Below are 9,745 nucleotides of genomic sequence, written 5' to 3'. Positions count from 1 at the left end.
TATCTTCCCTCCATTTTATGAAAGCTGCTAAACTTTCTCTGAACCTCAGTTTCCTCACTGGTAAAATGGGATAATAATACCTGCCCTGCATATTATATTGACTTTCCAGCATTGTTTTGAGACTGAAAAGCAAACTTAGATAATACATGTGAAATGATATATAAACTGTACAAAGCCACACAAGTGCTAGAGGAAGCATTCATCATATATACAGACTAGGCAGTAGCAGAATTAACAGCAATAAAGTATGCAGGCAGACCACTTTTCCCTCATTTTTTTTAATCAATTTTTTTTTCAGTTTATAACCTATTTATTTATTTACTTACTGTGCTGAAATCCAAAGGTAATTTATTAAATATTTTCCCATTAAATTTTTGTTAACTGTAGGATTTTCGGTTTTTTCTACCATAGTTTACCACAGGATACTGAATGAAGTTCCCTGTACTAAACAGTAGAAACTTGTAGTTCATTCATTCTTTTTTGTTGTTGCTGTTAGTTTCTGCTTTATAACAAAGTGAATCAGCTATACATATACATATAGCCCCATATCTCCTCCCTCTTGCGTCTCCCTCCCACCCTCCCTCTCCCACCCCTCTAGGTGGTCACAAAGCACAGAGCTGATCTCCCTGTGCTATGCGGTTGCTTCCCACTAGCTATCTATTTTACATTTGGTAATGTATATATGTCCATGCCACTCTCTCACTTCGTCCCAGTTTACCCTTCCCCCTCCCCGTGTCCTCAAGTCCACTCTCTACGTCTGCGTCTTTATTCCTGTCCTGCCCCTAGGTTCTTCAGAACCTTTTTTTTTTAAGATTCCATATATATGTGTTAGCATGTGGTATTTGTTTTTCTCTTTCTGACTTGCTTCACCCTGTATGACAGACTCTAGTTCCATCCACCTCACTATAAAAAACTCAATTTCGTTTCTTTTATGGCTGATTAATATTCCATTGTACATATGTGCCACATCTTCTTTATCCATTCCTCTGTTGATGGACACTTAGGTTGTTTCCATGTCCTGGCTATTGTAACTAGAGCTGCAGTGAACATTGTGGTACATGACTCTTTTTGAATTATGCTTTTCTCAGGGTATATGCCCAGTAGTGGGATTGCTGGGTCGTATGGTAGTTCTATTTTTAGTTTTTTAAGGAACCTCCATACTGTTCTCCATAGTGGCTGTATCAATTTATATGCCCACCAAGAGTGCAAGAGGGTTCCCTTTTCTCCACACCCTCTCCAGCATTTATTGTTTGTAGATTATTTTTTGATGACGGCCATTCTGACCGGTGTGAGGTGATACCTCATTGTAGTTTTGATTTGCATTTCTCTAATGATTAGTGATGTTGAGCATCCTTTCATGTGTTTGTTGGCAATCTGTATATCTTCTTTGGAGAAATGTCTATTTAGGTCTTCTGCCCATTTATGGAGTGGGTTGTTTTTTTGATATTGAGCTGCATGAGCTCCTTGTAAATTCTGGAGATTAGTCCTTTGTCAGTTGCTTTGTTTGCAAATATTTTCTCCCATTCTGAGGGTTGTCTTTTCGTCTTGTTTATGGTTTCCTTTGCTGTGCAAAAGCTTTTAAGTTTCATTAGGTCCCATTTGTTCATTTGTGTTCTTATTTCCATTTCTCTAGGAGATGGGTCAAAAAGAATCTTGCTGTGATTTATGTCATAGGGCGTTCTGCCTACGTTTTCCTCTAAGAGTTTGATAGTGTCTGGCCTTACATTTAGGTCTTTAATCCATTTTGAGTTTATTTTTGTGTATGGTGTTAGCGAGTGTTCTAATTTCATTCTTTTACATGTAGCTGTCCACTTTTCCCAGCACCACTTATTGAAGAGGCTGTCTTTTCTCCATGGTATATTCTTGCCTCCTTTATCAAAGACAAGGTGACCATATGTGTGTGGGTTTACCTCTGGGCTTTCGATCCTGTTTCATTGATCTAAATTTCTGTTTCTGTGCCAGTACCATACTGCCTTGATTAATTCCTCCAGCTCCATTTTTCTTTCTCAAGATTGCTTTAGCTATTCAGGGTCTTTTGTGTTTCCATACAAATTGTGACATTTTTTGTTCTAGTTCTGTGAAAAATGCCATTGGTAGTTTGATAGGGATTGCATGGAATCTGTAGATTGCTTTGTATAATACAGTCATTTTCACAATGTACATTCTTCCTATCCAAGAACATGGCGTATCTCTCCATCCGTTTGTACCATCTTTAATTTCTTTCACCAGTGTCTTATAGTTTTCTGCATACAGGTCTTTTGTCTCCTTAGTTAGGTTTATTCCTAGGTATTTTATTCTTTTTGTTGCAATGGTAAATGGGAGCATTTCCTTAATTTCTCTTTCAGATTTTTCATCATTAGTGTTTAGGAATGCAAGAGATTTCTGTGCATTAATTTTGTATCCTGCTACTTTACCAAATTCATTGATTAGCTCTAGGAGTTTTCTGGTAGCATCTTTAGGATTCTCTATGTATAGTATCATGTCATCTGCAAACAGTGACAGCTTTACTTCTTCTTTTCCGATTTGGATTCTTTTATTTCTTTTTCTTCTCTGATGGCTGTGGCTAAAACTTCTAAAACTATGTTGAATAGTAGTGGTGAGAGCGGACAACCTTGTCTTGCTCCTGATGTCAGAGGAAATGGTTTGTTTTTCACCATTGATTGAGAACAATGTTGGCTGTGGGTTTGTCATATATGGCCTTTATTATGGTGAGGTAAGTTCCCTCTATGCCTACTTTCTGGATGGTTTTTATCATAAATGGGTGTTGAATTTTGTCGAAAGCTTTTTCTGCATCTATTGAGATGATCATACAGTTTTTCTCCTTCAATTTGCTAATATGATGTATCACATTGATTGATTGCGTATATTGAAGCATCCTTGCATTCCTGGGATAAACCCCACTTGATCATGGTGTATGATCCTTTTAATGTGCTGTTGGATTCTGTCTGCTAGTATTTTGTCGAGGATTTTTGCATCTATGTTCATCAGTGATATTGGCCTGCAGTTTTCTTTCTTTGTAACATCTTTGTCTGGTCTTGGTATCAGGGTGATGGTGGCCTCGTAGAATGAGTTTGGCAGTGTTCCTCCCTCTGCTATATTTTGGAAGAGTTTTAGAAGGATAGGTGTTAGCTCTTCTCTAAATGTTTGGTAGAATTCACCTGTGAAGCCATCTGGTCCTGGGCTTCTGTTTGTTGCAAGATTTTTGATCACAGTCTCAATTTCAGTGCTTGTGATTGGTCTGTTTATATTTTCTATTTCTTCCTGGTTCAGTCTTGTAAGGTTGTGCTTTTCTAAGAATTTGTCCATTTCTTCTGGGTTATCCAGTTTATTGGCATATAGTTGCGTGTAGTAGTCTCCTATGATCCTTTGTATTTCTATGGTATCAGTTGTAACTTCTCCTTTTTCTTTTCTAATTTTATTGATTTGAGTCCTCTCCCTTTTTTTCTTGATGAGTCTGGCTAAAAGTTTATCAATTTTGTTTATCTTCTCAAAGAACCAACTTTTAATTTTATTGATCTTTGCTATCATTTCCTTCATTTCTTTTTCATTTGTCTCTGATCTGATATTTATGATTTCTTTCCTTCTATAATTTTGGGTTTTGTTTGTTCTTTCTCTAGTGGCTTTAGGTGTAAGGTTAGGTTGTTTATTTGAGATGTTTCTTGTTTCTTGAGGTAGGATTGTATTGCTATAAACTTCCCTCTTAGAACTGCCTTTGCTGCATCCCATAGGTTTCGGGTCATTGTGTTTTCATTGTCATTTGTATCTAGGTATTTTTTGATTTCCTCTTTGATTTCTTCTGTGATCTCTTGGTTATTAAGTAGTGTATTGTTTAGCCTCCATGTGTTTGTATTTTTTAAAGTTTTTTCCTGTAATTGATATCTAGTCTCATAGCATTGTGGTCGGAAAAGATACTTGATATGATTTCAATTTTCTTAAATTTAGCAAGGCTTGATTTGTGACCCAAGATATGATCTCTCCTGGAGAATGTTCCATGAGCACTTGAGAAGAAAGTGTATTCTGTTGTTTTTGGATGGAATGTCCTATAAATATCAATTAAGTCCATCTTGTTTAATGTGTCATTTAAAGCTTGTGTTTCCTTATTTATTTTCTGTCTGGATGATCTGTCCATTGGTGTAAGTGGGGTGTTAAAGTCCCCCACTATTATTGTGTTACTGTCAATTTCCCCTTTTATGGCTGTTAGCATTTGCCTTATGTATTGAGGTGCTCCTATGTTGGGTGTATAAATATTTACAATTGTTATATCTTCTTCTTGGATTGATCCCTTGATCATTATGTAGTGTCCTTCTTTGTCTCTTGTAATAGTCTTTATTTTAAAGTCTATTTTGTCTGATATGAGAATTGCTACTCCAGCTTTCTTTTGATTTCCATTTGCATGGAATATCTTTTTCCATCCCCTCGCTTCCAGTCTGTATGTGTCCCTAGGTCTGAAGTGGGTCTCTTGTAGACAGCATATATACAGGTCTTGTTTTTGTATCCATTCAGTGAGTCTGTGTCTTTTGGTTGGAGCATTTAGTCCATTTACATTTAAGATAATTATAGATATGTATGTTCCTATTACCATTTTCTTAATTGTTTTGGGTTTGTTCTTGTAGGCCTTTTTCTTCTCTAGTGTTTCCCACTTAGAGAAGTTTCTTTAGCATTTGTTGTAAAGCTGGTTTGGTGGTGCTGAATTGTCTTACCTTTGCTTGTCTGTAAAGTTTTTGATTTCTCCATCAAATCTGAATGAGATCCTCGCTGGGTAGAGTAATCTTGGTTGTATGTTTTTGCCTTTCATCACTTTAAATATGTCCTGCCACTCCCTTCTGTCTTGCAGAGTTTCTGCTGAAAAATCAGCTGATAACCTTATGGGGATTCCCTTGTAGGTTATTTGTTGATTTTTCCTTGCTGCTTTTAATATCTTTTCTTTGTATTTAATTTTTGTTTGTTTTATTAATATATGTCTCAGTGTGTTTCTCCTTGGGTTTATCCTGTATGGGACTCTCTGTGCTTTCTGGACTTGATTGACTATTTCCTTACTTTAGGGAAATTTTCGACTACAATCTCTTCAAATATTCTCTCAGGCCCTTTCCGTTTCTCTTCTTCTTTTGGGACCCCTATAATTCGAATGTTGGTGCGTTTAATGTTGTCCCAGAGGTCTCTGAATCTGTCCTCAATTCTTTTCATTCTTTTTTCTTTATTCTGCTCTGCAGTAGTTATTTACACTATTTTATCTTTCAGGTCACTTATCCGTTCTTCTGCCTCAGTTATTCTTCTATTGTTTCCTTCTAGACAATTTTTAATTTTATTTATTGTGTTTTTCATCATTGTTTGCGCTTTAGTTCTTCTAGGTCCTTGTTAAACGTTTCTTGTATTTTCTCCGTTCTATTTCCGAGATTTTGGATCATCTTTACTATCATTACTCTGAATTCTTTTTCAGGTAGACTGCCTATTTTCTCTTCATTTATTTGGTCTTGTGGGATTTTACCTTGCTCCTTCATCTGCAACATAGTTCTCTGTCATCTCATTTTGTCTAGCCTACTGTGTTTATGATCTCCTTTCCTGCAGGCTGCAGGATCATAGTTCCTTTTGCTTCTGTTGTCTGCCCCCTGGTGAGTGAGATTGGTCCAGGGGCTTGTGTAGGCTTCCTGGTGGGAGGGACTGGTGCCTGTGCTCTGGTGGTTGGAGCTGAGTCTTTTCCCTCTGAAGGGCAGGGCCATGTCAGTTTTTGTGTTTTGGGTTGTCTGTGAGCTTAGTACAATTTTAGGTAGCCTGTCCGCTGATGCGTGGGGCTGTGTTCCTGTCTTGCTGGTTGTTTGGCATGAGGTGTCCAGCACTGGAGCCTGCAGGCAGTTGTGTGGGGCTGGGTCTTGGTGTTGATATGGATACCCCTGGGAGCACACACGCCAATTAATATTCCCTAGGCCCAGGAATTCTCTGGTTGTCCAGCATCCTGAACTTGGTGCTCCCACCCCAGAGGCCCAGGCCTGACCCCTTGCCATGGAACCAAGAGCCCACAAGCCCCACAGTGAAGCCAGAGGAAAAAAAGAAAGAAAAGAAAAGAAAGCAAACAGACAAACAAAGCTCAAGGCAAATGCAAAAACAACAGCAAACAAACAGCAGCAACAACAACACAACACACACACACAGAGAAAAGAGAAAGAACAAAAACAGAAACAAGAGAACAAACAGAAGAATTCAAAAATGAGAACAGTCAGTAAGGACTAAACTAACAAAAACAAAAAATGAAAAATAAAACAAAAACAGAAAGCAAACAAACAAATAAGTGAAGAAAACATAAAATATACACATAAAAACAATCGAAAAAATAAATAAAATAGAAAACAAAGAACAAAAACAAGAAAAAAACACAAAACAACAAAAAAGTAAAGTAAAAATAGAAAAATAAGAGACTGCCCTGTCGGCGCAGTGGTTAAGAATCCGCCTGCCAATGCAGGGGACACAGGTTCAATCCCTGGTCCGGGAAGATCCCATATGCTGCAAAGCAACTAAGCCCGTGCCCCACGACTACTGAGCCTGCGCTCTAGAGCCCACGAACCACAACCACTGAGCCCGCACACCTAGAGCCTGTGCTCCGCAACAAGAGAGAAGCCACTATAATGTGAAGCCCGTGCACTGCAACAAAGAGTAGCCCCCACTCGCCACAGTTAGAGAAAGCTTGTGTGCCGCAACGAAGACCCAACACAGCCAAGAAATAAATTTTTAAAAAAAGAAAAAGAAAATATATACATATTAAAAAATTTTTAATAAAAATTAAAAATAAAAGATAAAAAATAATAAAAGCAACAACACCAACTGAACAGAACAAAACAAACAAAAAAAAGAATAATAGTGATAAGAATATTTTCCTGGGGCCTCCTCTGTCAGTATCCTTGCTCCTACATTGAGCCAGAGCCAATCCCTGCCTCCCCAGGTGGCCTTCCAATACCTCTAGGTAGGTTCTGGACCTGCTGTGGGTACTGTGGGGCCAGCTCAGATTCTGACCTGGCCCGGCTCCTGTGTGTACTTGCCCCCAAAGTCCACTGCTGCGAAGCTAGACCAGTCTCAATGGTGGGAACATTCATTGCCTATTCAGGTATTCCACAGACACAGGATTTACCAAGTCAATCTCGGGGATTTAATCTGTGGCTTGTGCAGCTGCATGGAAAGACTTCCATTCCTCTTCCTTAGTTGCACCCCCTCTGGGGCTCCGCTTTGGTTTTGACCCCACCTCTGCATGTGCACCACCCTCAGGCGTCTGTCCCTTGCCCAGGCAAGAGGGAGTGGTAACAGTGGCTGCTTGGGGCACACTTACTCACTCAAGCTGGGGAGGGGTATGGCAGCCACAATTGGGGTGTTTGTGAGTTGCCTGCGGCAGTGGAACCAACAGGCAGTTGCAACAGACTGTGGCGTGCTCGGTCTGGTAGGAGTCCCTCCCAGTGCCCACGGAGGCAGGGGCTGGTGTGTGGGGGTGGGGCAGCCCCACCCGGGGCTGCCCCACCCCCCACATGCCTGTCAACAACGGCAACTCACTTTCCAGGCAGACCACACTTCCTCTAGGGGCATTCCCAGCCACGCATCCCCTCACTCCCGTCCCCTCTGCTGTATCCATGCAGCCTACAGTGGTCCTCTCCATGGATCCATTCTCCCAACCCCACGCTTTAGCACTCAGCCTCCACTAGCACTGGCAGACTCTCATCCCAGGCAGGGGCACCCAGGGCTGATTCCCAAGGAGGCTCTGGGATGGGCGGTGCTCAGGTCCCTGGAGCCCACTGGCGGAGGAGACTCCAGCCCAGGGGCAGGCAGCCCCTCTCAGATGGGAGCCCCTCCCAGTGCCCACCAAAGCTGGTGGGTGGGGAAAGGGATTATAATGGCGGCTCCACCCCTTTTGTGCCACTCAGCAATGGTATCTTGCTACTATGGTGTCCCAGGCTTTTTCTGCAGACTCTTCCAATTGTGGAGCTCCTTACTCCTGTCCCTTCAGGCTGTCTTTTCACAGCCAACAGCTGTTCCCTCCCTGGGTCCATGCTCCAAACCCCACTTTCCAGCACCCAGCCCCCCTTCGCAACAGGCGACTCACGACTCTAGCTGGAATGTGCAGAGCAGCGGTGTAGACCATGTGTGCAGTTCTTACTTTGTCCTGCCTTCCACAGACCATCTGCTGCATTCTCCTTTGATCCCCCGAAGGTCCTTTTCTGTCCCAGCTGATTTCCCCACCGTGAGGGAGTTTTTCTGAGTGCGGGGACCTCTGCTCACCTTCAGCTTCAACTCCTCACCACCAGGGTTACTTGTCGCTTTTTTGACTCCTCTTTTCTTTTTTTCTTCTTTCTTTTGTCCTACCCAGTTGTGAGGGGATTTTTCTTATCCTTTTAGGTGTCCAAAGTCTTCCACTAATGTTCAACAGGTGCTCTATGAGAACTGTTCCATTTGTAGATGTATTCTTTTTTTAAAATTAATTAATTTATTTATTTGGCTGCGTTGGGTCTTTGTTGCTGTGTGCGGGCTTTTCTCTCTGGTTGCACTGAGTGGGGGCTACTCTTCATTGCGGTGTGTGGGCTTCTCACTGCAGTGGCTTCTCTTGTTGCAGAGCATGGGCTCTAGGCACACGGGCTTTAGTAGTTGCAGCATGTGGGCTCAGTAGTTGTGGCACATGGGCCCTAGAGCACACGGGCTTCAGTAGTTGTGGCTCACGGGCTCAGTAGTTAGGGCTCACGGGCTCTAGAGCGCAGGCTCAGTAGTTGTGGCACACGGTCTTAGTTCCTCCGCAGCATGTGGGATCTTCCCAGACCAGGGCTCGAACCTGTGTCCCCTGCATTGGCAGGCCGATTCTTAACCACCGCGCCACCAGGGAAGTCCCTGTAGATTTATTCTTGATGCACTTGTGAGGAGAGATGAACTCTGCGTCCTCCTATTCTGTCATCTTGACTCCTACCCTCCCTCGTTTGTGATTATTGTTTTAGTTAATAGGGCTAGCAAAAACTTACTTACTGAAATTGAAAAAGATTACAGTCCAGTAGGAGAATGTCAATCATGTCTACTTATTCATATAACTTGGACTGGAGTTTCAAGCATCAAAGATTCTATGAGGGTGGGAGGCTGATTTCCTCTTTGTACTTGTATCTGTACTACCCCCACCGGGGGCCAGAAGGCAGTGACAAGACTGCCACTCTATAGGAAGCAAGAGCCCAAGCCATGGTTCTTGCTACAGACTGACATCCAGCAGCTTGTTAATTACATGTTTCCATTAATGGGATGAATCTCATTGTCTTTCTGGATGACAATCTCCCTTTCAATGCATAGATGTCTTATTTTTTTCTGTACTCCTTAGCAACACAGTGACTGTGTTCTGACACTTACATTTCCTTACTAGTCTTGAAGCTTAAAAAAAAAAGGTTCCCCTTGAACAACCATTGATCTTGCTGCGCTTGAGTTTTTCCCCTAAGTTTTTTAAAAATTTATTTTATTTTTATTTTTTTAATTTATTTTTAAAATTTATTTTATTGTACAGTTGATTTACAATGTTGTGTTAATTTCTACTGTACAGAAAAGTGATTCAGTTATACATATATCTACCTTCTTTTTCATATTTTTTTCCATTATGGTTTATCACAGGATATTGAATATAGTTCCCTGGGTCCCCTAAATTTTTAAAATAAGAAAGTTTTTAAAAGAACTACATTAACCAGAAACATATAAAAACAGCACAACTTTTCTACGGCAGCTTACTTCTTAAAGCCTCATCACATTA

Source organism: Balaenoptera musculus, chromosome X, assembly GCF_009873245.2.
Source record: "Balaenoptera musculus isolate JJ_BM4_2016_0621 chromosome X, mBalMus1.pri.v3, whole genome shotgun sequence".
Classification (NCBI taxonomy): domain Eukaryota; kingdom Metazoa; phylum Chordata; class Mammalia; order Artiodactyla; family Balaenopteridae; genus Balaenoptera; species Balaenoptera musculus.
Note: the sequence above shows the minus strand (reverse complement) of the source record.